General features: G+C 44.2%; 1 long non-coding RNA gene across 1 annotated transcript; it reads left to right on the plus strand.

The window, feature by feature from the left end:
- The first annotated feature begins 10,802 nt into the window (after window positions 1-10,802).
- On the plus strand, window positions 10,803-23,434 carry LOC125165303 (uncharacterized). Its single transcript, XR_007152056.1, has 3 exons — window positions 10,803-11,003; window positions 11,868-11,935; window positions 23,389-23,434. It is a non-coding gene; the product is annotated as an uncharacterized LOC125165303 (long non-coding RNA).
- Window positions 23,435-24,308: the final 874 nt, after the last annotated feature.

Genomic DNA, 24,308 nt, shown 5'->3' on the forward strand with positions numbered 1-24,308 from the left:
CGCCGCCTGGCGCCCGCCCGCCCCTCGCGCATATACACTCAAGCGGGCACACGCACACACTCGCTCTACTCCCCCACCAAAATTTGAACGGCTCTCGGGGCCTCCCGCAGGCCGATCTGCCCCCTTCCCCGCCGCGGGCAAAAACAAATTTGGCGTTTCCTCTTTCTCGCTTGGGTTGGGATCCGAGGAACCAGCGACGCGCCCGCCAAGTTTCCTTCCCTCGGTCTCTCGCGCGCGCTCTCTCACTGATGCACTCCTTCGCTCCCACCCCCTCCACCTCCTCCTGCTGCTCCAAGATCTGCTTCGACTGATGCGCCAGAGAGGACTACCATGGGTAAAAAACACTCTGCGGACACAAATTAGGGATTGTAATTGAAATTTGTTGCCTTGATCTGTCAGCACTTCCAAGCAGGAGAGCGGTGGGAAGAACTTGCTCATTAGTGTCAATAAAGCGGCAGGGGTGGAGTCTGAGGCCATGTCAATCATCTGGCAGCCCAGCCAATCAGGAGGTGCCGACTCCGCGCAGCCCGCGCCCACTTCCTTACAAGGTTGCAGGAGGAAAAAAAAAAAAAAAAAAGAGTGAAAAGCGCCGCCGTCTGGCTTGGAAGTGCCAGCCGCGGGCGCTGAACCCAGTCTTTCTGGCTGCCTTAACCCATTCCAGCCCCTGAGTCTCTAGTTTTCCTCACCTAGACCTGGAAAGTGTGAGGCTCCCGGCTTTAAACCGAGTTGATCACCAAAGTTAGAATATCAAGACTCTTCCAAAAAACCTTAAACTCCAGTCGGACTCCCTTATCACTTAATTTTGCTACAACTCGCAACATTTTCGGGTGGAGACAATTCACAGCCACGAAGCCCGCCTTTTCTCATTTAACATTCCTCATTTAAACATTCCTGCCTTTAGTAGCGCCCATTCCGTGCCACGAATGGCACTAGGGTTGCTTATTTATGTTTGTTTCTTTACTTGTGTTTTACTTAGCGGATTTTTCTTGGGGAACGTGTGGGAATTCAAGATATATTTAAGTCCTTTATATTTAAGAGAGCGAACTTTTTTTACATTATCGCTTAGTCTCTCATATTTACTAGTCTGTAAAAGCACGCCCTTTCTGAAGCCTCCCTTTCCTCTCAAAGTATGATAATTAATTTCAAAACGTAAGTTTTAGGATTTTAATTCTGTGTGGCTTCAATGATAAGGACTTAGCTTCAAAACCCCAAAACTTCGCACGATGAAATCAGTTTTAAGGCACGATAAAATTTCCATTGCAGCTTTTTAAAAAAGTTTCTGTAATTTAACCTAACTCCATATTTGTCCTGCTTTAGAAAATTTGCCACTTCTTTTCTCAGTTTTTTTAAGAGTCAACTTGTTTCTTCAAGACAAATTTAAAAAAAAAAAACGCTTTTTAATTGAATAACACCAAACATGCATCTGTACTGTTTGTATTTTCAACTCGATTTTTTTGTCAAACCCCAAATGCGTTTGGTGTAAAGAGAGCAAATTTCGTGTAGGATAAAATTCCTAATACATATTACTCTTAAATCTTTGGTATAAAAGACACAACAAAGGGTTGTTGTTTGCTCGCTCGCTCAATTCAACTTCTACAACTGCTGGGTTCCTCATTATCTCCGACTTCTCTCTAAGCTTTCAATAGAGTAATACAGGGAGTAGCTTTCGCCACTGAAATCTTTGTACCGCAGCTCCCGGGAACATGCGGTTCCTCTGAGGTAACCTTCTAGAAGAGAAGGAACCTGAGCAGGCGGTGCCCTCGGTTATCCACGAACTCGCCGCCCTGCGGGGCCACAGCAACCTGAGTCAAAAACGACTCGGCAACACCCTCGCGGAAGAGGGCTCTTTTAAATGCTTAAGAAACCGATTCAAGTGGAAGGAGATGTTTTGCATTTGTAAAAGAAGTCTTTGCACAGTCTGGAGCAGTGCAGACCCCGGAGGGCGCCCCAGGCGGGTAATACAGCCTAAAATGTAAGCGCTAACCCGATTTCTGAAGCCTGGCGGAAGGGGAAGCAGGCCTGGGAGAGCACAGGGTTCACCTGGAGGGCTTGGGCTGGGAGTGAGGGCGAAAGGGGGGTGCGCAAATGCGGCTGGAGGCTGCTCCGGGAGCTCCGCGCACTGGGCGTCTGAAGCCCGCATTGGCAGCGTGCGAGGTCCGAGCGCCCAGCTCCAGGCCCAGGATCTTGATGACGCGAAGGAGCGACCCACGGCTCCTTTGAGCAGCCCTTGAGACCTCGGAGGAGTGTTTGAGGCCCATGGGTGGAGTCGCCGGGGCTCTCAGGCCTACTCCGGCCCAGTGGCCCGAGAAAGAGTGGCTCATCCTGAGAAACCTGAGGCCGCAGGACGAACGCAATTTCCAGACGCGAAGCTTGCTTTGTAGACGGGTTCTTGTCCATTTATATGCTCCGAAGCTCAAACTCAAGTAGGAGGGACTAGAGCGCCTGCAAGGGCGCTCTCCGGATCACGCAGCTCCAAGGCCTCCACTATCTCTCTGCCCCTTCTTTCACCTTTACCTGGGGCAGAAAGGGACACAGACCCCGGAACCCACAGACATGGGAGAACTTGCGTCCACATAGACGACCAGCTGGAAAGATGGACCTCACAGACACCCAGGATGTCAGATAGAGATAATCCAGGTGTGCGCTGGACGCCGAGGGCAGGAGGAAGCGTTGGTCCCTTTAGTCTAGGTCCAGACTGGGCTTTGGGAACCATAGCGGTGGAGCCCGCGCTGCCGCTCGCAGCCTGGGAGTCGCGCTGAAAGTGGATCAGGCTTCCGGAACTAGCAGGACCAGCTGTACTCGATCCCGCAAAGCAGCAAGTCGCAGACCCCACCGCACCCGGACCTTTGCTCCGGGAGAAGGGACGCCGAATCTCTCCCAGACGTGAGAAGGAAAGCAGGCCAGAGTCCGCGGGGGGGGGGGGGGGGGGGGGAGGTGGGGGGGGCGTTCGCGGCCTTCCGAGGGATGGCGAAGCCAATGTCCTTACAAGGCGTTTTCTCAAAAGTGTGGCTGGCGCGTGCCAGGGCCTTGCACGTCGGGAGTCTAGGGAGCAAAAGAAACGGGGACAGGATGCGAATCCTCAGAAGAAAAGCTCGGTGGAATACGTGTGCGCGTGTGCACATGTCTGTATGTGCTTGTGTGCACGTGAGTACGCCCGTGTGCACTTGTCTATACGTGCCTGTATGCGGATGCGCGTGTGTGCACCTGCGGGCGTGTAAACGTGGGTGAGAGCATATGTACAGGGAGCGTGCGCCTCCTGTCACTTTAAGAGAGAAAATGCCTGTTCCCAGGTCGTGCTATATTAAGGAAATGATTAAAACTTAATTAAACCGTCAGGCCTCTGGCAAGACTATCCAGGCTCTATTTGTAATAAAAGTCATCCAGGGAAGAACATCATCAGCGTGGGTCTGTCTCTGAGACTGGGCGAGAGGGGAAAGGACATAAGAGCCTTGAATGTCCAGGTTTGGAAGAATGGTACCTAGTGGAATCTGTATCCAGCCAGAGAGCAAAACTAAGGCAGGGGTAGGCTAAAAAGCATATCTGGTTCGTCCCGTTTCTTTCTTTCTCTTCCTTTTCTTTTCTTCCTTCCTTCCTTCCTTCCTTCCTTCCTTCCTTCCTTCCTTCCTTCCTTTTTTTTCTTTCACAGTTTAAAATTGGATCCTTAAGAAAGATTTGTTTTTTTAGCTCACTCTTTCTGTAGGCTTCTGCTGTGCTTTTAGCCAAGACTTGCACTGTATATCTATCTCTATACCTGTCTATCTATGTTTGGAGAGAGCTTGCTGCTGCTTCTCACCTAAGCTACTATTGTTTATATTTTTGCATTTCGTTCTGCATTTTATATTTTTGTACTTTATTTATAAACAACTATTTTTAATTCCAAATTTTAAAACCCTATGAGCCAGGATTTCATTCTCTAAATAGACTTTTTTTGGTTTTGTTTTTGTCTTTCTTTTACATTTGACAATCAATGTAAGAGTTTCTAACCTCATGTTTGATTTCCCAGACTCAGGATCTGACACAGGGAGATTTACCCTGGCATACAGGAGAGTCTGTTTTTTGCCCTGAACTCGAGGCGCAGCACGTTGTCTCCGAATTTCCAAACAGGCAGGATCTGGACTTCCTTCCCATTCATTGAAAGACATTTATTATTCCCTAAAAGACTAGCCTAGCAAGAAATAGAGTAATAGAGGGGAGAGTAGGTGTGAGGGAAGGCCCAATTCAATTACCAAGAGGGATTCTTATTTGGCTGCCTTACTTTGTAACTTGACCTGGGAAGGAGCCCTATCCTAATTGGGGGTTACGGATGCCAGAAGCCGCCCAGCATCACGGGACTATGCCACACACTTGGGCAAGGGCTCCCTCTCTCCTCCATTCCTTCCCCTACTTTCCCCACTCTCTTCTTTCTCCGTACATACTCTTCTTCTTGCCTCTCACTCTTATTTGGGTTAATAAAAATAATAAGTTGCAACCTGCCACCTTCCAAAGTCTACAAGAATAAATTCAGGTGGCCAGGGTCTGTCTGGCTGCTCCTTTGCCGGCTTCTCTTTGGAGTCTCTGGCTACTACTGCAAACCCAGGCCCTGCGGAGAGAGTGATCCAGAACCTCAGTTCCTCACTGCTCCCTCATGGCACACACAGACAGGCACCTCTGTGTGTGTTGACGACTGTTAACCATTCTTCTCTTCCACAACAAGTTTCTTCCCAATTCTAATCATCTGAGACACAATGCGTCTACAAAAGAACTCCAGCAGCCTATCCAAAGAGCCCTTCAGGGCTTCTCAGGGCCCAGAGAGATTGTCTTGCAGTGTTGGTTTTTAAATCAAGGATCATTTCTCGGTGGGGCTTAGAATAGTACAGAGTTTTGGTAGAGCCAAAGGAGAGTGTGTTCTGAGGTTTAGCTTCCTTCCTCCATCCCTCTCCATCTCCAAGCACCCCAGCATCCAGAAGGAGAAGGAAGGGAGAGAATGATGCCTCTGACCTACCAAGTGGAGGGGTTGGACCTGTGATGTGTCCATAACAAAACTCACTCTGCTAGGCTAATGAGCTTCCCCATTCATGCCCAATTTCCAGCAGTATCTGCTCTCTGTCCACAGAGGATACTACAATTCTTTTTCACCCTGTGCTAGAAAAAAATCGCTGCCTTCACTTGGTCATTCATTGACTCACACTCCTCCCACAACCCTACAGTTAGGGGTTAGTAACAGAAATGTCTGAGAAAGGCCACACTTTCTCTATCACTAAAACCTGATTCAAATATAAGATGGCTTGAAGGAAGTAATGGTAACATCCAGATGTAAATGAATACTAAAGATGGGTAGTTGGATGTTGCTGATACCAATATTGCAACAGGTCGATTTGGATATAAATCAAACTGAGACAATGAGTGGGGAAATTAAATAATATCCTCTAAGTAGTTAGTGGGCATTTTAGTAGCTTATGCTATATAATACTATGTTTAAATTGATTTTTAAAATACATACCTTCATATTCTTTCAATTAAATATTTAATATTATTTCCCTATAATCCAAGATTATCTTGAATCTGCTGCTTACTAAAATGAATTAAAAATGTAACTAAGTATCCCTGTCTAGGCTCCATGTAAGAAATACTAGGTATGGTTTTTAGCTTTTTGTAAAAATTATTACATCCTCTAATTGGCTGTAAATTGGGGCCTGTTCTCATATTTCACAACTGCAGATACCAAAGTTCTTAAACAGTGGAAATTTTGTGCGCATTTATATAACCTGCTGAAAGTATAAATAATGAAGAATGTGACTGGAATTTATTCATATTTTTCTACTGACAGATGAGATATTTCAGTTTCAGGTGAATGAAAAAATTTTTACCAATTTAAAGTTAGCACAGGAATTGCACAAAAAGAAGTAAACTATAGAAAAATATTAATAGCATTGGGAATGAAGCCTGAATTTGAACACGTGGGCAAAAAGTCTGACAACAAACTGACGTTTCTGCATGACTTTTGGTTTTGTTTTCTTTTCACTTCTAATTGTGTGAACTCTCTCATCCTTTAAGAAATGTATCATGAACAATCTAGATAAATGAAAAACGAAGAGGTTAGAGTTCTTTTTCCTTTAAAAATATAGGGGGAAATACAAAAATATTAAACTTTGCATTAAATAAAATAAGCTTACTGGAATACATTTCCAACCTGGGTTTTCAGGAAGAACCAAATGAGAATCTTCAAACAAAAGCCTAAAGAATGGTAATAACAAGAGGAACTCTTAGCAAAACATTTCGATGTTTGGGAAATGCTGCTTGTAAAGAATCCTCAGAGTATACAATACTGCATTTCCAAATCCAGCCTCATGAAGAAAGAGGGAGGAAAAAAACCTATCTCAGGCCATTGGTAATAGGTGATGTAAATTTAGAATAACTAGCATTTCTAGAAAGACTTCTGCTTTTTTATGTTAACCTTTAGTCTTTGGTGCGGGTTCCTTCTCATATTACATAAAATGTACTTTAAGAAGCACTCACTACCTGCTACAGATGTCCAGGAAAAAACTGAATTATGGAAGTCGGAAACATATGGCAGTTGCCTATTGCACAAGGAAGGTACATATGAAAGTTATAAATTTCTTTCTTTAAGTCAGCATTGTAAACGCATTTTATAGGGTTCACAGTATGTATTACATCTGTAGATTTAATTTTTGAAATATACATTTTTGGAGATATTTGTGGTTTGGGATTCTATGAGAAAGAACTCATCTTGATGTGTTAGGAATAAAGGGGGGGAAACCCCAATAAATAAACATGTGGAGAAGCAAACATCCTTCTTTTAATTTCCCAGCTGGTTATACTGAAAAGGACATCAGACCATCTATTGGCAAAGGATGACTCACAACAGGGGTATTGCCCGGCAGCATAGCGGTCTGAATTTATTGAGAGAGATCCCTCTTCGAAGAAGCAGAGATGTCAAGTTGGGGAAAGCCAGCTTGGGGCCGATGGAAAAACCACCAGATTAAGAACTGGATCCCACAAATGTCAAAAACGCACCACCAGTTCACTTTACTGTTGAGGAAAAAAAAAATGCCCACCAAATCGCTGATCTTTTTTCCATCAAAAGATTAGATTTAATTTTATTTCATTTCACACCTTTGAAACTACATATTTTGATTTCAATCATAATATTATATATTCAGTATTATCGATGGATACCAAGTACTAGCAACAACCAAGGTATCTTTCCTTAAACCTTCAAAGTGATTTTAAAATAATCCCTCCAATTTTCTACCTGAAGCCCCCTGTGGTATCTTTAAGTTTAAATTTAATTTGTGGATTTTAAGAGTCACAGCTCTCTTGTTCAACTTTATTTGGAGAAATGTGAGAAGCAAGTTATGTGAAAGAACTTGGTCAAAAAGGAGTTTAAACAAATATATACTTGTTTAAACACCCTAAAAGCGGAGCAACTGCCTACAGGTAAGGTCGCTGTGGGTTCAAGTCAAGAAAACGGTCCTCAGATTTGCTCTGTGAAAGCCGGAGGCTAATCTCCCACTTTGGTGTGCTAGAATGAAATTTACCTGGGGTAGAAATAATGCAGAATGATAGCAGATGTGCCCTTTCTGGGCATAAGTTTTATTTGGTTGTGTTTTGAGTTTCCCTTTGTGATCAATTGTTGAGTGGTCACCTGCATGGATTTTCTCCCTTTCTCTCTCTCTCTTTTTTTCCAGTTCCTGCCTTACCGAAGGCTAGTCCTGGCCAGACTTTTAACCACTTGGTCTATGTGGGGCGGTAAGAAATTGAGCTTTCATTATTGGGGGCTTCCACTTAGGCGGAGACAGGAATCGCTGAGGCGCAGGAAACAATACCAAATTCTTTTCTATCTGTTCACAGAACTTTGTGAACAAGGCGAGTGCCAGGGCAATTTCTGATTTCCTTCTTTTCCAAGTTTTAGGTCACTTTCGAGCTCCCATCCTTTCCTTCCCAAACCATTCTGCACCCTCTCCTTAACATTTATAATTAGAGCTCTTCAAGGAGAGCTCCCCCAAAGCATTTCTCATTCAATAACAAAAACAGCAGTAACAATAAGAAATGAAACAATCAGTTCAGTTTCCGGGGAGCAACCTAGAAATTTCTGGGACGGATCTGGCTGGTAAAACATTTAGGAATTCACATTCCCGATGAGGTTCCACGTCTAAAATTAAAATCCAGTCTGGATTTCTGAAGTTCATTTTTCCTTTGGTCAATATGTGCGTTTTCTTTCATTTTATTTGTGTTCCCTTCTGGATTTGGTGCCTTCCCCCCCCCCCCCCCCCCATTGCCGAAGACAATCTGATTTACAGTTTGACTGAGAGTTGCATTTCTGTTTAGAAGGTGAAACGTCCAAGTCAGTTAGCCAAATTATTCCCCGACGGCTCCAATATTGCGCCAGAGTCCCAGAGTCAGTTATTTTTATGTCTGACTGTATTTCAAATGTGCAGGGTGATAAATAAGACCCGCCTCAAGCTGCAGACTATCTCAGTGTGATGAAGAACAATTGACAAAAATTAACCCAGCCAAAGCGTTGGGGTTTTCGCGAGCCGCTGGAGCATAAATCAGCGTCGCGGGCGGCTTCGGGAAGCAGCGCGCTCCGAGCCGCGCGCCCGCAGCAAGCAGCAGCGACTTTCAGCAGCCGCTGGGCTCGCCTGGCCCAAGTGAATGGGGCTTAGTCGCGGGGATCCGAGCGACCCGCTGACTCGGTCCCGAGTTCAGAGTTATCCTAGAAAGGAACACAACACGTTGGGGGAGAACGGCATGGCTACGCCTTAGCGACCCCCCCCCCTCCAATTCACCATCGAGAATTCTCCAGTGGGTGTGTGTGTGTGTAAAATCAAAGAGGACTAAGGGAAGCAAACTTGACGCGGGGTGGGGGGGGGGGCGGTGATGAGCATGGAGTAACAACCTCCACAGTGTCTGGATCCCGGAGAAGGTCCTCTGCTCAAGTCACTTGAAAGGGATATTCGTCTTAGCTATTCACAGTTAACTCTTCTTACGGGAAATCAAGGGTGCCTCCCGGGGAAGTTCTCTGCGGCGGCGCCGTAGTTGTTGGCTGCCCGGCGCCCGCCTGCGCATTCGCTTTTCAGTGCACACGCCCCATTCCGGAACCCCGGCTCCCGCCAAGCCCTCGCATTTTTCCCGTGAGCGAGGCGGCTGGCCACGGCGCCCCGGGACCTGTAGGTCGGATAGGGCAAGGGGCGCCCCGACCGGCTGCCGCCGGCCCTCGCCACCTGTTGGAATGGTAAAGCCCAAGACCTTGCGCTGCCTGTGGCGGCGGCGACGCGCGGCTACAGGCGGACTCGCGCTTCAGCGGCCAAAGGGAATCCCAGCCGCGGGTTTCCGTTGATAAGTGTAAAGAACAACCCTCTCGGTGCTAAGTGCACAGTAAGTGCGAACAATAAATAGATCATTTCCCGGGGCATCTGTCTTGAAAAGGCCCCTGCTGTTCAGAGCCCGTAGGGGGTTATTGATTAGTGTGGGCGCCCGCGCCCTTCCCCCACGCCCCCTCTCGCCTGTGAGAGGGTACGAAGCCTCTGTCACCGCCTGGCGCGGCGTCTGGCTCTTGCTAGGGGACTGACAATAAGGACCATCAAGCCTCTCAGAAACCTCCCCACACCCTTAAGGCCACACCACCCTGCCGGCGGAAGCCTTGGAATCCATGAAGACCCCAGGCTTAAAGAGTGCCTGCGTGAGAGTGCGCGCGTGTGAGGCTTGGTCTGCCTATCTCGGTTACCACAGTAGAGCCGAGGAGGGAAACGAGTGGGGAAGAGAAGACGGTTCGTGTCTTGTATCCATTTGAATTTAGAATTTCCTTTAAAAACTAGGTTACAGAACAAAGTGAGTGAAAACTTAAGACCCCCTCCTCCCACTCTGGCGGGGAGCTCTAGTTCCGGAACTGCACGGGCCTCACTTTTCTGCGGGCAGCGCCAGCGGGTAGGGTGCACACGGCGCTCGCAGCTGAGGTCCCGCAGCCGCGGTCGCGGGAGCCGGAGCCTCCTTGTGGCTCCTAGGCTCGGCGACGCACGCCCCCTCTCGCGCTCCGCCCCGCGCGCGGTCCCGGGCCTTAGCCGTCCTCGGCAGCCGCGCCTCCCACCGCTTCCTCACCCCGGGGCGTAATCTCCAGTCCACCCTGACCTCAGGCCTCGGCCTGCGCCCGGGCCAGTGGTCCGCCCTTCCAGAGCACTCCGGGACGGGGCGGGGCGGGGTGGAGGTGGCAGAACAGGCTGCGCTTGCGACGCGATTCCGCACGGGTTTGTTTCGTGATCTTGATCACGTCCCCGCCTTAACCTCCTCAAAGTTACAACTGGGATAATCTTTGCCGGACTCGCCTGCCGGGTGGTGGGGTAATAGATTGCGGCGGGGAGGCAGAGAGACTGTCAACTATCCCGCTGTGTGCCTGTTCACAGCCCGCCCCAGATATTTGGAGGTGGAGGTTGAGGTATTCAGGCCCTGGCCTGCGGCCTCCGGGAGGAACTGGGCTCGTGGACGTTTAGGCTCGTTGGGGTCCGCAGCGCTTCCGGAAGGCGGGCGGGCGCTGCCGGAGCGCCGGGTTGGGGCACAGCGCGCCCTTGGCAACGTTGGCCGCATTGCCCCATCCCGGCCCGGAGCAGAGCTGCCGGGCCCGGCACGTCCCGCAGACTCAGGCTTGGCCCCGCGCCCCGTACTCGGCTCCGGGCTGACCCCTCCACCTCATCGCGGCGGTGGGCAGCAGCCATGGGACTCCGCAACCCGCGGCAGGAGCCGAACGTCGGCCTCCGCAACCTAGGCTGAAAGGGAAGCCGTGTGCGTTGTCCTGAAGCGCAGACGCGATGGAGACCACCCAGAGCCGCGCAGGAGATCCAGCCTCAGAGAAGGCATTGGTTTCTGACTTTGCCAAACCCAGGCGGAGAGTCTCCCCAGGAAGAAATCAACTTTTTCTCCCAGAAGTCTCCCAACCTTTCACAAAAATATAAAACCGTCTGGAAAATGAAGCATCTACCTGGACGGAGGGACACAGTTGAAAATAAAAGGTAATTAGAAGGAGGAACCTGAAAGGATTAGTAATACACGTTTTCTTTGCTCTTGAATACAGGAAAACCCCAGAGTTTTAATGCTGTAATGCAACCAACCCTGAAACAGAAGACTTAAATCTCCCCAAACCCTGGGCCAACCGGCGGCCGGTTTTTTCTCAGCTTCCCACACGACCTGTTACCATTATCATTGCCCCAGATATGGGTTAGGAATAAACTTCTCCCCCATTGCCATTGCCATGTAAAATCCCAGGGCGCACCACCTAATAACTTCCTTGGTTTCTCTCATTAGTGAGGCTCTCTTTTTTGTTTGTTTTGCTTTATTATTGTTGTTTATAAAGACACATTTCACAAGTTCTTTAAGATCAGCTGTTTCAAACTGCCCCACCTTACTTCATTGCAGACCAAACAATGAGTGCAACAAAACCTGTGTATGGAGTAGTGATCTAAGATGGTCATGAGCTCTCAGATGCATAGTTATTTCTAAGAAGACTTCATTTTTTAAAAAAATGAAAAACATTTAGGGGCAGTTACAGTTACATTAGTACATATTGTGGAAATAAGCTTGCAGTTAGAGAAAAATTATTAGAAACAGCTGTGACGTTAATGTTTAAAAACCCAGAGTACTCAGTATGCTCAGTATCTACTTTTCATCATAAGTTTTTCTTGTGCATCCACATAATGCACTACTCTCTGTGTATAATATAAGACACTTGTTTAATAAAGCAAGTGATTGTCTGTGTCAGGGAGATTTGGTCCTCTCTGCCTCTCTCAGTCCATGTGCAGAGCAGATCAAAGACCTGAATTACCTCTGCTTTTCCAAAGACAGCCAGATGGTGTCTTGATTTTTTTTTCTTTTTTCAGATTTGTTAGCAATAGAATTCAAAGGACGAAAGAATCTGTGTGATGCTACAGATGAAAGCTCTACCCAGGTAAGTTAACTTATTTTTTAATTAATATCATGCATACCTTACCTTATTTCACGGAAGTTTTGAGGACTCTCATGAGAGTCCACCTAATAAACATGAAAATGATGAGTAAATGAGTAGACCAAGGTAAAATAGAAATCACATGCTGGGGTCAAGATAAGAAGAAAATAAGAATCCTGATATGTATGTGGAATACTAGACAGTTATTAAAGAAGAACTTTAAATTTGTCTCTGAGCCTCCTAGCAGGAAGAGTGAAAAGTGAAACATGATCCTCCATGAGCAGAAGGAGAAATCATACCAGTTTCTTACAGTAAGCAGCGTATTCCTTGTGGTGGTGGTGGTGGTGGTAATGCTAACCATGACATTCCAGGCACCATAGCATGTTTTACATGCTGCTCTATTTGTGAGACCAACTGCTCCCCTCCCCCACCGCTTCCATTGTGATACTCTTTTTGGGATATTTTTACTTTGTTATGGTTGATATAAACCTGTTTTTCAAGCCACTTGGGTGGCTCCGTTAGTTAAGTGGGTTGGTTAAGTGTCTGACTTTTGATCTCAGCTCAGGTGTTGATACCAGGGTCATAAGTTCAAGCCTCTGAGTTGGACTCCAAAGTGGATGTGGATAAATAAATAAGTAAATAAGTAAATAAGTAAATAAATAAATAAATAAATAAATAAATAAAGTTGTTTCTCTACATAGAGGCAGTTTGATGTCTGGAAAGAACTTTGGAATTAGAGAGACCTAAATTCAATGCTGGCTTCTGCACTTAGGGTTCTGCTGTAACCCTTGGCAAGGCTCTTAATCTCTCTCTGAGACCCAGTTTTCTTTGTAAAATGGAGACAATCTATCCCATAGGTTTATAGAGAGGGTATTCCAGAGCCGGGCACTAAGAGACTTTTTTTTTTTTTTATAAATGTTAGGTTATTACTGCTGTTTTTTATTGTCATTAACATAATACAAACATTAGGTTCCTTTCTATTTTTCCACAGCAATGTAATATTCAAGAGTACTTGTACTTTTGGGTTTCAGAGCAAATGAGAATACCAAAGTTTGGACGTGAAGATCTTTTAGTACAGTTAAGTGAACAAGGTTTCTGAGTTCCCTTACCCTCCTTTCTTGCCCATAGTGGTTAAACCTCTGGAGACACAAGAGGGTGTTGGTAAGATAGGCCTTGCGCTGAACCAGCAAGGGTAGGACTGGGTCCAGAGGCTGCAGATCCTCTGGTGTGTTCTATACAGTAGCTCCACTCCTAGTCACCAGTGGATGGCAGCTGTTTGGATCACCTTGATATTTGGTCACTGCATGAATGAGTTCCAAGAGGAGGCTGATAGATCTCTGAGTATTATGCTGGATGGGGGTGGAAGCACTAAGGTTTTACAGGTCACTACAGAAAGTCAGTATTCTTTTAAATAATGGGGATTTGGGGCAGGAACAAAATACAAGGTGATAGACCCCTTTCCCCCACTCACTCTGTCTCTTACTGTGTAGAGCTTTTAAACTGAGTACTTGCCGAGGACCCAGCAGTGGTTCTAGGTTTTACGGAGACTAATTCTCTGTCCTGGACCCACCACCTTTCTTGCACTATCCGGGCAAATGGCCTCTGAGATTTTCTCTTTCTGTCCTTCTTCCTTTTTCTGTCTTTCACCTGCTCAGTACACCCTAACCTCTCACCCTTCTCCTCCTGCTAAATCTTGCAGGTTGATAATGGGTTAAATATATCAATCTAGTCCCTATATTTGCCGAGGTTAGTTGTAACTTAAAAAAGTATGGAAACTTATATGTATGTGTTTGACCTGTTTTGCTAGATTGTAAGCTTCCCAAAGTCATGAACTTCATGCTGCTTATGCATTGATTGGCTGAATCTAGATCAGCAGGTAATTTGTTCCAGGCAGCCCCATGACTAAGCTGCTAAGAAGCAGCATGGCATAGCAGGGTGAGCAAAAAGTTGGATTCAGAAGAAAGGGGCTCAAGGCTTCGTTGTCTCTATCACTGGCTCCATGATCTTGTGTAATCATCTAACATCCTTAGCTTCTACCTAAAGTATTTACATGGGGTGAACTCAGTGATGCCACATAGCACCAATACTTTATGATAGTGAATCCAGCTGAGAGTAATCTCCTCTTTCTCTGAATTAGCTCTCGTGGCATTTTATTTCTCCATCATTTAGGCACATAACACATCCTTCCTTACATTAAAATTATTGCAAACTATTTCTTATCTCTATCATGGCATAAGCCCCAGGGGTGCAGGAACAGTGTCTGCATCAGTGTTTCCAAAAGAGCTATTCCAGTGTTTTGTACCACTGTACTCAATAAATATTTTTGAGTCAATAAAATCTTACCCTTTATTCATAACATCCACTAATTTGGTGTAAAAAGAGGGAAGGCTAAACTTTGGGAGGGCTGGCACACCTAGGCCTCATTCTGTGCCGAGTCCTGCTGTCTTATATCCATGTCAGCCAGGGTGCACAATCAGGCTTGTGTTTGTTGTTTCGGGGTACAGGCCAAATGATCTAGAACAAATATCCAGCTCCTTTCTTTAGCAAATGCACAGAATGTGATAGAAGGAAAATAGGCCTTATGATGGCAGAAGAGAGAGGCACATGAGGAACAAGTTTTTTCTCCTCATGAGTGTAGATAGTGGGCATTGAACAATGTGGTATGCAGCCAGCAATGGGGTCCATCCATCTCATGAAGGGAGTTCAGCGAGGCCTACCTGTTACTATGGCATGATTTTCTTGGCCATGTTTGCCAACTCCCTGAAGCTCTTGCAGGGAAAGGGAGGTGGAAAGGAAGAGTGAGAAGACAGCCATACTCTGTTAACGGGTGTGCATCTGGATTCCTCTCCTGTCTTCAATAGATTCTGGAATATGACTGTAGGCAGAACCAGTAAACTCTTTTCTAGACCAGTCCTGGTGGGAGAAGGATCTAGTAAATTCTCACAAAAAGGCACTTCCTTGCTACTTCCACCACTGGGGTCACTGGGCCTGCAACCCTGCGCCTTCCTCAGTCCTCGGTGCTCACCTTAAACTGAAGCCCCTCCAAGCAGCCCTTCATGCTGTGGCCCTCCCAGAGCCTCAACCTGCCCCAGCTGGCTCGACAGTCTTACACTTCCACTTTGAAGACTGGTGCTTCTGGAGCCTCTGCTGCTGTTGTTCACTGCCCTCAAGATACTGATATGATCTCCATAGTCATCCCAGCTTCTCATTGCCAGGCCTGGGCTCACACTTGGGACTTGCATGTTGGAAGCCCTGCTGACATGTTGCCTTCTTACCTGTATCGAGTTGGGCTGCGGTGGTCCAGATTACTTGCCTTTTCCTCCTGCTGATTCTCCATTCTCCCTTTCCCAGCCCCACCCCCAGACAGCAGTGAAGGTCCCTGTTAGTGCGTTAGTGCACTCCGGCTTTTCCTTGAAAAGGTCCCATTGGCAGGTCCCAAGGGTGTGGAATAGTACTTCCTGTGTACCTCTCCTCTTATGCACCTTTGTAGTGCAAGAAGTTGCCATGTACCCACATATGAAGGCTGGAGTCTGTTCTCCTTTGGGCCAGTTAGGTTTCCTGAGGTCAACTGGCTGCATATTCATCCCCATCCATTTATGGTGCATTTATTATGTAAGTCTCAGACTTACCTATTTTAGAAAATTTCAACATTCTAGAATTTATTTTTTTTCCTTTCTTTAGCATGTGAGAGAGAGAAGGGGAGGGGCAGAGAGAGAGAGAGAGGGAAATAGAGAATCCTAAGCAGGCTCCATGCTGTCAGCACAGAGCCCTATGTGGAACTCAAACTCATGAACCATGAGATCATGACCTGAGTTGAAACCAAGAGTCAGAAACTTAACCACTTAACCAACTGAGGCACCCAGGTACCCCTAGAAGTTATTAGTCATGGAAATTAATACTAAGTGCAGTCTCAGACAATCTCTGAATAACAGTGGAATAACCCAATACTAGTTTGCTTCTCATTTACTTAAGATCCCCATGTGGGTCAGGTGGCATCTTTTCTCCAATTGTTGACTCAGGGACCTAGGCTGACCTCTTCTTATAGTTATGCCATTCAGAACTTGACTTCCAAGTTTGATGTGGAAAGGGAAGAGAGAATGTGTGGGGAAAGCATGCCCATTCTTAATTACCTCAGCCTGGAAATGACACGTGTGACTTCTGGTCACATTCTGTTAGCCAGCAATCATTCCCAAAGCACCATGTGCCTACAGAAGAATATGGGAAATGTGGTATTTCCTTTTCCCAGGAAAATGGAAGTAAAACAATTTGATGTCTGAGTAGCTTTTTCTCTGTCACAAATTTTGAAGAGAAACTCTTCTCTTTTCTGGACAAGGGAACCTCCAAGCTAGTATGACCCATACTGAAAGGACAAGGAAAACAGAAAACACTGTTTAATCAGGTATAAAAGCTAAGATGATTACTATAGGCCAGTAGTTGTGTTTTGCTCTGTGGAGCTAGTTCAAGGACAAAGTTCTCTTTGAGGTCAGGGGGAATTACATTCTGTGAAATTGAAACCAGGTATCTGGAGGAAGATGAAGATGTGAGGAGCCAAAGGATATCCCCTTATTATAGAAACAGCCATATCAATGTGAAAAGCCCTAAATCCATCTAGTCCAGATTTCCATAGTCTTTTTATTACCAGAGTCATTTCCAGTGTCTTGAAACTTGGGAAGGTTTAGCCAACAAGCTATAGTGATATTCCAAAGTCCAGGAATTAATCACATCTTTTCTGGCCTTTTACTTCTGGTCCTAATACATACTATCAGCACTCTGCCTTCCTTCTCAGTCTTGGTTAACATTTTATTTGTATCTTTAATGATTTAACAGATGTCAAATTTTGTTATGGATTTGACAAGGGCTGACATTGCTCAAACGTCTTTGCCCAGGTCTGGTCCATTTATGAGGGGCTAACAGACCACTGATGTCATTTTCATGTGCTTTGATGGAAGTTTTAGTGTCCCAACTCCCCTGTGGAAGGAGTTTTACACTTCTAAAGTGGTTGCAGCCTTCTTGTTAAGTTCTTTACCCAACACGCTTTTGCATTTTACCTTCTTACTGAACAGTTTTTGTAATAGCATTTTAGGATATTTGGTTCAACACTAGTCAGCTCAAATTTTCCAGATGAGATGGATCGTTAATAGAAGAAAACTTGAAATCTTCAGTTTCTGGGAGAGATGATGGGCATTGTACATTGATCTGTATTTCTAGTCTTCAAAGAGACTAGAAAAAAAAAAAACCCTTTGTGTTGTCTGCCCTTAGAACAGTTGCATTTATTGTTTAAAATAGCCTGACATATTATTCTCATTCCTGAACTTATATGTGAGTAGGTCTTAGAAGTCCTGCCAGAACCTTAGAAACTGCTTGATTGGTTAGTATCCACTGGCCATTAAAGTACCCAAAGAAGCTCTGGCCAAAGAGAGAAACTAAATGGAGATCCATTGAATGCCAGAGACATATGTTGTGAACAGTGCTAACCGTGGAGAAGATCTGGCCTTCACCTTCAAGAGTTTATAGCCACATGAACTGTGTGAAACATAAAAAAAATAAATTAACTGTATTAATAGAGCAAGAAAAGCAAGGTTAGAGGCAGACCAATCATACCTGAAGGAAATATAGGTAAAAGTATTTGGCTGATATCCTTTTAGGTGGAAGTATAAAAAACTGTTCACGTAGGAGTCAGGACCAAATGAAGGAGTAAGAGTTGAGAGTTTTATTTCTGGTGCAGAGCCCTTCCCTTATTGCCTGTGTGACTGTGGGGGGAGTTCTTTAACCTTTATAAGCCTCCTTTTCCTCCACTGAAAAATAGAGCAGTGTGGATCCTGGCAAACACATTAACTGATTGTGTGGATCAGATGAAACAGTATATTTGAAAGTGCTTTAAAATGGTGAAGTGCTACATCAAGGTAAAGGCAAAGAGAGGCCTTAATTCTGTACTCTCTCCTCTCTCCTTCATCTGCCCCCACCCTTCATCCACACACAAACTGCTGGGACTCTTTATTGCAGTGCAAGAAACACTTCTGGGTGGAGGTGGTGTGAATGTGAATGTTTTTTGGTATGTTATTTGGCACCACAAGTATATGTAAAAACAGTGATTTTGGTGAAGATCTTTTTCTTCCCTAAAAGTTTGCTTCCAGCTGCTGAAATCATTTACTCTGTGAATGGAAACACAGTTTAACTCCAGTAGGATGTGGCACTTGGTGGTGACACTAGACCAGTTCTCTGAAAATCAATTTGCCAAATTACCAATGGCAGGAACCCAGCAAGCGTATATCTTTTACCAGGTGGAGGAGAGTTTGTAAAGAACCTTTTTCACCCGCAGAGGTAGAGACGGGCAGAGCATACACCTGCAGAAATAGAAAATCTGTAAAGTGTGTTTTAAGGAAAGCTCATCCATTCACATCTCCATGTTGAGTCCTGGAGAATTGCTTCAGCAACTGAAATGTGACTCATGGAAAACTGATAACTGAGCTACTCTGTCAAATCATCTATGAAAACTACTGGTGTGAACAATCACCAAAACTAAACTTTGACAAAAATTCAGCAGCAACTCAGTGAATTCAACAACTTGGTCAGACTAGTAGAGAGTGACAATTGATTTAAAAGAAAATGGGTTGGGTCTACATTGCTTTTGCCACTGTGTGTGTGTGTGTGTGTGTGTGTGTGTGTGTGTGTGTGTGTTTGTGTGCGCGCGCGTGTGTGTGCGTGTGTGTGTGTGTGTGTGTGTGTTTGTGTGTTGAAGAAGAGTGCTGCAGTGGTGGCTTTTAGGTAACGGGGGTTTTCAAACCTGGGTGAGAGTTAGGATCATAGTTTTCTATAGTTTATGCACTTTGGAGCAGGATCTAAAATGGTGTTGAGGATAGGAGGGGAATGGAGGCAAATGCTCAGTGTGAAATGTCCAGCAGAACCCAAGTGTACAGGGCCTGTCCCATGAATACTGGAATCCAGACACAGAAAAGTCAATCAGGTTTCAGAAGCATCCATACCAGGTTTACAGCTCTGGTTAGAAATGGCTCTGGGGCTCCCCAGGTGGTCAGAAATGTGGGTTGGATGGCATCAGTGCTAGCATCTGAGAGCAGTGAAGGACCAGGGTGGTTCATGCTGGATCAGAAGCCAGGAACTCCATATTCTGGCCCCATTGTTTCCCTTAAACTGATGTATACCAGCGCTTCTCAAATTCTCTATGAAGGACTTTATTTTTAAATTTCTAATCCATTTAGGACCAACACATGGTCCCGGTATCCATGACATACACTCAATTTGTGCCACATGTGACTTACCGAATAAATTAGATGATACTTGAACTAGTCTACACTGAATTCAGTGAGATGACTATATTGATCATGGTGCATGTATCTGAAATGTCAAATTATTGGGTGTTTTAAAGTGTTCTCAATTTTTGATCTTCTCTCTTTCTGAGCTAATAACAGTTTGTGGACTGTTACTGGAAAAGGTATTTTCTTTTTTCTTTTTTTTTTTTAATGTTTATTTTGGAGAGAGAGTGCATGTGAGTGGGGGAAGGGCAGAGAGAGAGGGAGACAGAGGATCGATTCCAAGCAGGCTCTGCACTGACAGTTCGAACTCCCGAACCGCGAGATCATGACCTAAGCCAAAGTCAGACGCTTAATCAACTGAGCCACACAGGCATCCCTAAAATAAAACTTTTAATGGTAATATTAAACTTACCATTGAAAACTACATTTATTGGTTTATTTTTAAGCCCTAAAATGCTGTAAATGCATATTTTGCTACCTCTAATTATTATTTTTTTAAATATGAAATTTATTGTCAAATTGGTTTCCGTACAGCACCCAGTGCTCATCCCAACAGGTGCCCTCCTCAATGCCCATCACCCACTTTCTCCTCCCTCCCACCCCCATCAACCCTCAGTTTATTCTCAGTTTTTAAGAGTCTCTTATGCTTTGGCTCACTCCCTCTCTTTCTTTTTTTTTTTTTACCTTCCCCTCTCCCATGGTCTTCTGTTAAGTTTCTCAGGATCCACATAAGAGTGAAAACATGGTATCTGTCTCTCTCTGTATGACTTACTTCACTTAGCATAATACTCTCCAGTTCCATCCATGTTGCTACAAAGGGCCATATTTCATTCTTTCTCATTGCCAAGTAGTATTCCATTGTATATATAAACCACAATTTCTTTATCCATTTATCAGTTGATGGACAGTTAGGCTCTTTCCATAATTTGGCTGTTGTTGAAAGTGCTGCTATAAACATTGGGGTACAAGTGCCCCTATGCATCAACACTCCTATATCCCTTGGGTAAATTTCTAGCAGTGCTATTGCTGGGTCATAGGGTAGATCTATTTTTAATGTTTTGAGGAACCTCCACACTGTTTTCCAGAGCGGCTGCACCAGTTTGCATTCCCACCAACAGTGCAAGAGGGTTCCCATTTCTCCACATCCTCTCCAGCATCTATAGTCTCCTGATTTGTTCATTTTAGCCACTCTCACTGGCATGAGGTGATATCTCAGTGTGGTTTTGATTTGTATTTCCCTGATTAGGAGTGATGTTGAGCATCTTTTCATGTGCCTATTGGCCATCTGGAATAGGTGTTTTCAAAGTTGGTTTCTACTTGACAGTTTGCTAATGCAGATGTGGGAGGTTGACTCATCTTTCAAATATTGTGATGCTTCCTCTATAGGTCACTGTCAGAGGATGAGATTTTTTTTTAATGTTTTTATTTATTTTGAGACAGAGCATGAACGAGGGGAGGGGGGCAGAGAGAGAGGGAAACAGAATCTGAAGCGGGCTCCAGGCTCTGAGCTGTCAGCACAGAGCCCCATGCGGGGCTCGAACTCATGGACGGTGAGATCATGACCTGAGCTGAAGTCGGCCGCCCAACCAACTGAGCCACCCAGGTGCCCCAGAGGATGAGATTTTTAAACTGCACATTAAGGAGTGCTTCAGAAAATAGAAGCTTAAAATGCTGGTTTAAGAAGATATTGGTTGTCTTGTAGCCTCCATTTTCCCTCCTCCTTTAGTATTAGAACCACAATCTCTAGATATGGAATAGAAACTGCATTTCCCAGCCTCCTTGCAACTGGGAATGGTCATTTGCTAAGTTCTGGGCAAGAGAATGTAAGCAGAAGTGGTATGACACCTTCTGGGAAGGCTAAAAGGGAAAGAACTGGAATGTGGACATAACTGCTGGGGCTTTACCTTTGATATGTTTAGCTGCCGTGAGAGTGGAAGCCCTGAAAAGCAGAGCAACAAGACAGATAGAACCTCCGTCCCTTTTACCATGGACTCAATGTGCCACACTAGGCTGCAATATCAGAATGGCATGAGGGGAAGAAATAAGATTCTGTATTTTTAAAGACTGTGCTATTTTGGTATTTCACTTATTTGCTAGATGCAATCCTAAGCAATATAAGTACAATTTTAAAATCCTGATATTTTTAGTAAAGGATGTCTTTAACAAAACATCCTTATTTTCCCAATCCTTAAACAGAGAATTTAAAATATGATTTAATCTTTTTATGATTAACAAGAATCACCACTAAGAGCTATGATTCTATGTGCCAACGTCTAGGAGACCATGACCACCTGCTTGTGCGGACTGGGTTTTAAGATTGCTTACCTTGTCAGCTCTACCTCTTTCTACTTTCAGTGGTCTGCATCTAGAAAGTAGAAAAATCTTTTTAAAAAAAGGTTTCTGCCTCTAGATGGCTGCAATATGGAAATCAAACATATTAAAACTGGGTAGATCAATCCTGCCTCTGTTTATTAAACACTTACTAATGTGCCAAGCCCTGAGCCAGATGCCAGGCATACGTAGATGAATCAGTATAATTCTTGCTCTCAGGTTGTTAAAAGTCCAATGGGACAGTGTTAGTGACATCAACAAAATATTCTAGGAGTATGAAAGAGGGAGCTATTATTTTGTCTGGTTCTGGAGTAAGGTTGTTAGAAGAGGCTTCACAGAAAAGGTGACATCACTGGAACTGGGTCCTGATGTGGGATACTACCACAGAAAGAAGTGCTGATCAAGTCACTTGTAGGAACACAGTTCAGGAGAGTTATGGCAGTAGTGCAGTAGCACAGGGAGGCTGGGACATGTGGCTGGACAGGAAAGTTGAAGCCACATTTAGAGGGACTTTAAATGTTTTATTTAAGATTTTGGTCTTTGTGGGAAGTTGGGAGCATTGAAGTGTGTTGTTTGTTTTATCTGTGTGATTCTAAGCAGGACATAGATATGACACAATCTCTGAGCTTAGGGAAATAAGTCAGACAACACAGTGAAAGATATATTGAATGGGGAAAAAATGATAGGAATCTACTGCAGTAGAGTATATACTGTGATCTACTACAGTATGGATGAGAACAGGACTCAAAACGTTGGCCATGAGGGAGAGAGATGCTTGTGAGATATGTTTGTAAAGAAGCAAGAAGATTTGGGGGGTTGGTTGTATATGTGGGATGAAGGAAAGGGAGGAGTCAGTTTCAATGTGGGTTATGATACTGATATCAGACTCAAAAGGAAAATAAATTTTATGCAGAAGGTTGGTTTTAGTACAACAGGGTATGTTAGGATAATGCCTAAAGAACATCACATTTTAATGTTTTCTCCTCTGCTGACCTCAACAAATGTGCCTGCTGCACAGTAACAAATATATGTTGAATTAACGATGAAATAATTCAACTAATAAGAAGATCTAAGGAGGAGATAGGGATGTGGAAGTCAGCAGCATCTGTGTGATGCTTGAAGCTGTGGAAGTTGATGAAATGAACCATCAAAAGCATGAACAGAGGTGAAAAGAGAATTTAGGAACCTTAGGAAATCTTATTAAGGAACAAAGAGGAGAGCTAGTGAGGACATCTCAGAAGGGGTGATCAGATAAAAATGTGTCCTTGAAAACAAATAGGACCATTTTAAGACTGAGATGGTGGTGAGTTCTACTAAATGCTACCAAGGAGGTAAGTTTCATGAGGACTAAAGTCAATAGATTTGGAATTAAAAGTGACAGTGATCGTTTAGATCAACTTCAATAGAGCTATCTCTGTAAATCAGCTTCTCCTGAGTGATGACTCTTAAACTTCGGTGTTCATCAGAATCAGGAGGGCTTGTTATACACAGAGTTCTGGGCCACATACATCCGCCCTCATTTCTGATTCAGTAGTTTGGGGATATTTGCATTTTTAGCAAGTTCGCAGGTAATACTACTGCTGCCAGTCCAGGACCATACTTGGAGAACCACAGCTATAGAACGTCACAGAGAGAAAACAACTGGATTATTTGAAGATGAAAGAGAAATACTTTCCTAAACTCAAAGTTTCCGGAAAGATGAAGAAAAGAGGAGAAGGGGGTACACTCTACTCACCAATTAAGACTTCGTCACCTCCTGGTGGAGAAGCAACAGAATAGATTCTTCTTAAATATTTGAAGCTGAAGAATTTTTTTTTTATTATTTTTTTTAACGTTTATTTATTTTTGAGGCAGAGAGAGACAGAACATGAACGGGGGAGGAGCAGAGAGAGAGGGAGACACAGAATCGGAACCAGGCTCCAGGCTCTGGGCCATCAGCCCAGAGCCCGACGCGGGGCTCGAACTCACGGACCGTGAGATCGTGACCTGAGCTGAAGTTGGATGCTTAACCGACTGAGCCACCCAGGCGCCCCAGAAGCTGAAGAATTTTTGTCAAGACATGACAAACTTCTGTTTTCTGTTCTGTATAAAATAAAAGTAATAATAAAACCAACCTCTGTGCATTGTTCTTGGGAATAAATGAAATAATATGATAGTGATATGATAGCATTCATCTCACTGTTTGGTGCTCAAGTAAACAATTGTTGAATCAGAGCATAGACATTATTTATTCAAAAGCAAAATAGCCTATACATAAATTAATGTTTCTGGTGATAATAAAAATTGCCTATGCAAATTTCCAGCAGCCCTCCAAAATATGTTTTTATAATTGGTACTCCATTGCTATCTATAAATTATAAATTGAGCAAACATAAAAGGTTTGGTGACTGTTTTCAGGGACAGTGGAATTTAATACTACATACCTCAAACTTTTTCCTTCTTTCTCTTTGAATATGTGGTCTGCCAAAATTTCTGTCTCCTGAAATATTTTCATCTGGTCACTTTTTAAAATAAACATTTAAGTCAATCGGTTAACATTTATTTCACTAATGTGACTAGTGAATGTAAATCACTAAAATGAGTTTGAGGAAAGACTATGAAAATTCACTCAAATTAAAAAAAAAATGTGAATGTTTGCCGAAGAATTTAATAGGAAGCCAGAACAAACACTGTCAATATTATTTATTTAAAAAATGGAGTATTCATTTAAGTCATACTGTGATTAAGTAATGAATCCACAAGACTAGGTAAACAAACCAGGTTTTGGAGAAATA

The sequence above is a fragment of the Prionailurus viverrinus genome, chromosome B2 (genome assembly GCF_022837055.1).
Source record: "Prionailurus viverrinus isolate Anna chromosome B2, UM_Priviv_1.0, whole genome shotgun sequence".
Classification (NCBI taxonomy): Eukaryota; Metazoa; Chordata; class Mammalia; order Carnivora; family Felidae; genus Prionailurus; species Prionailurus viverrinus.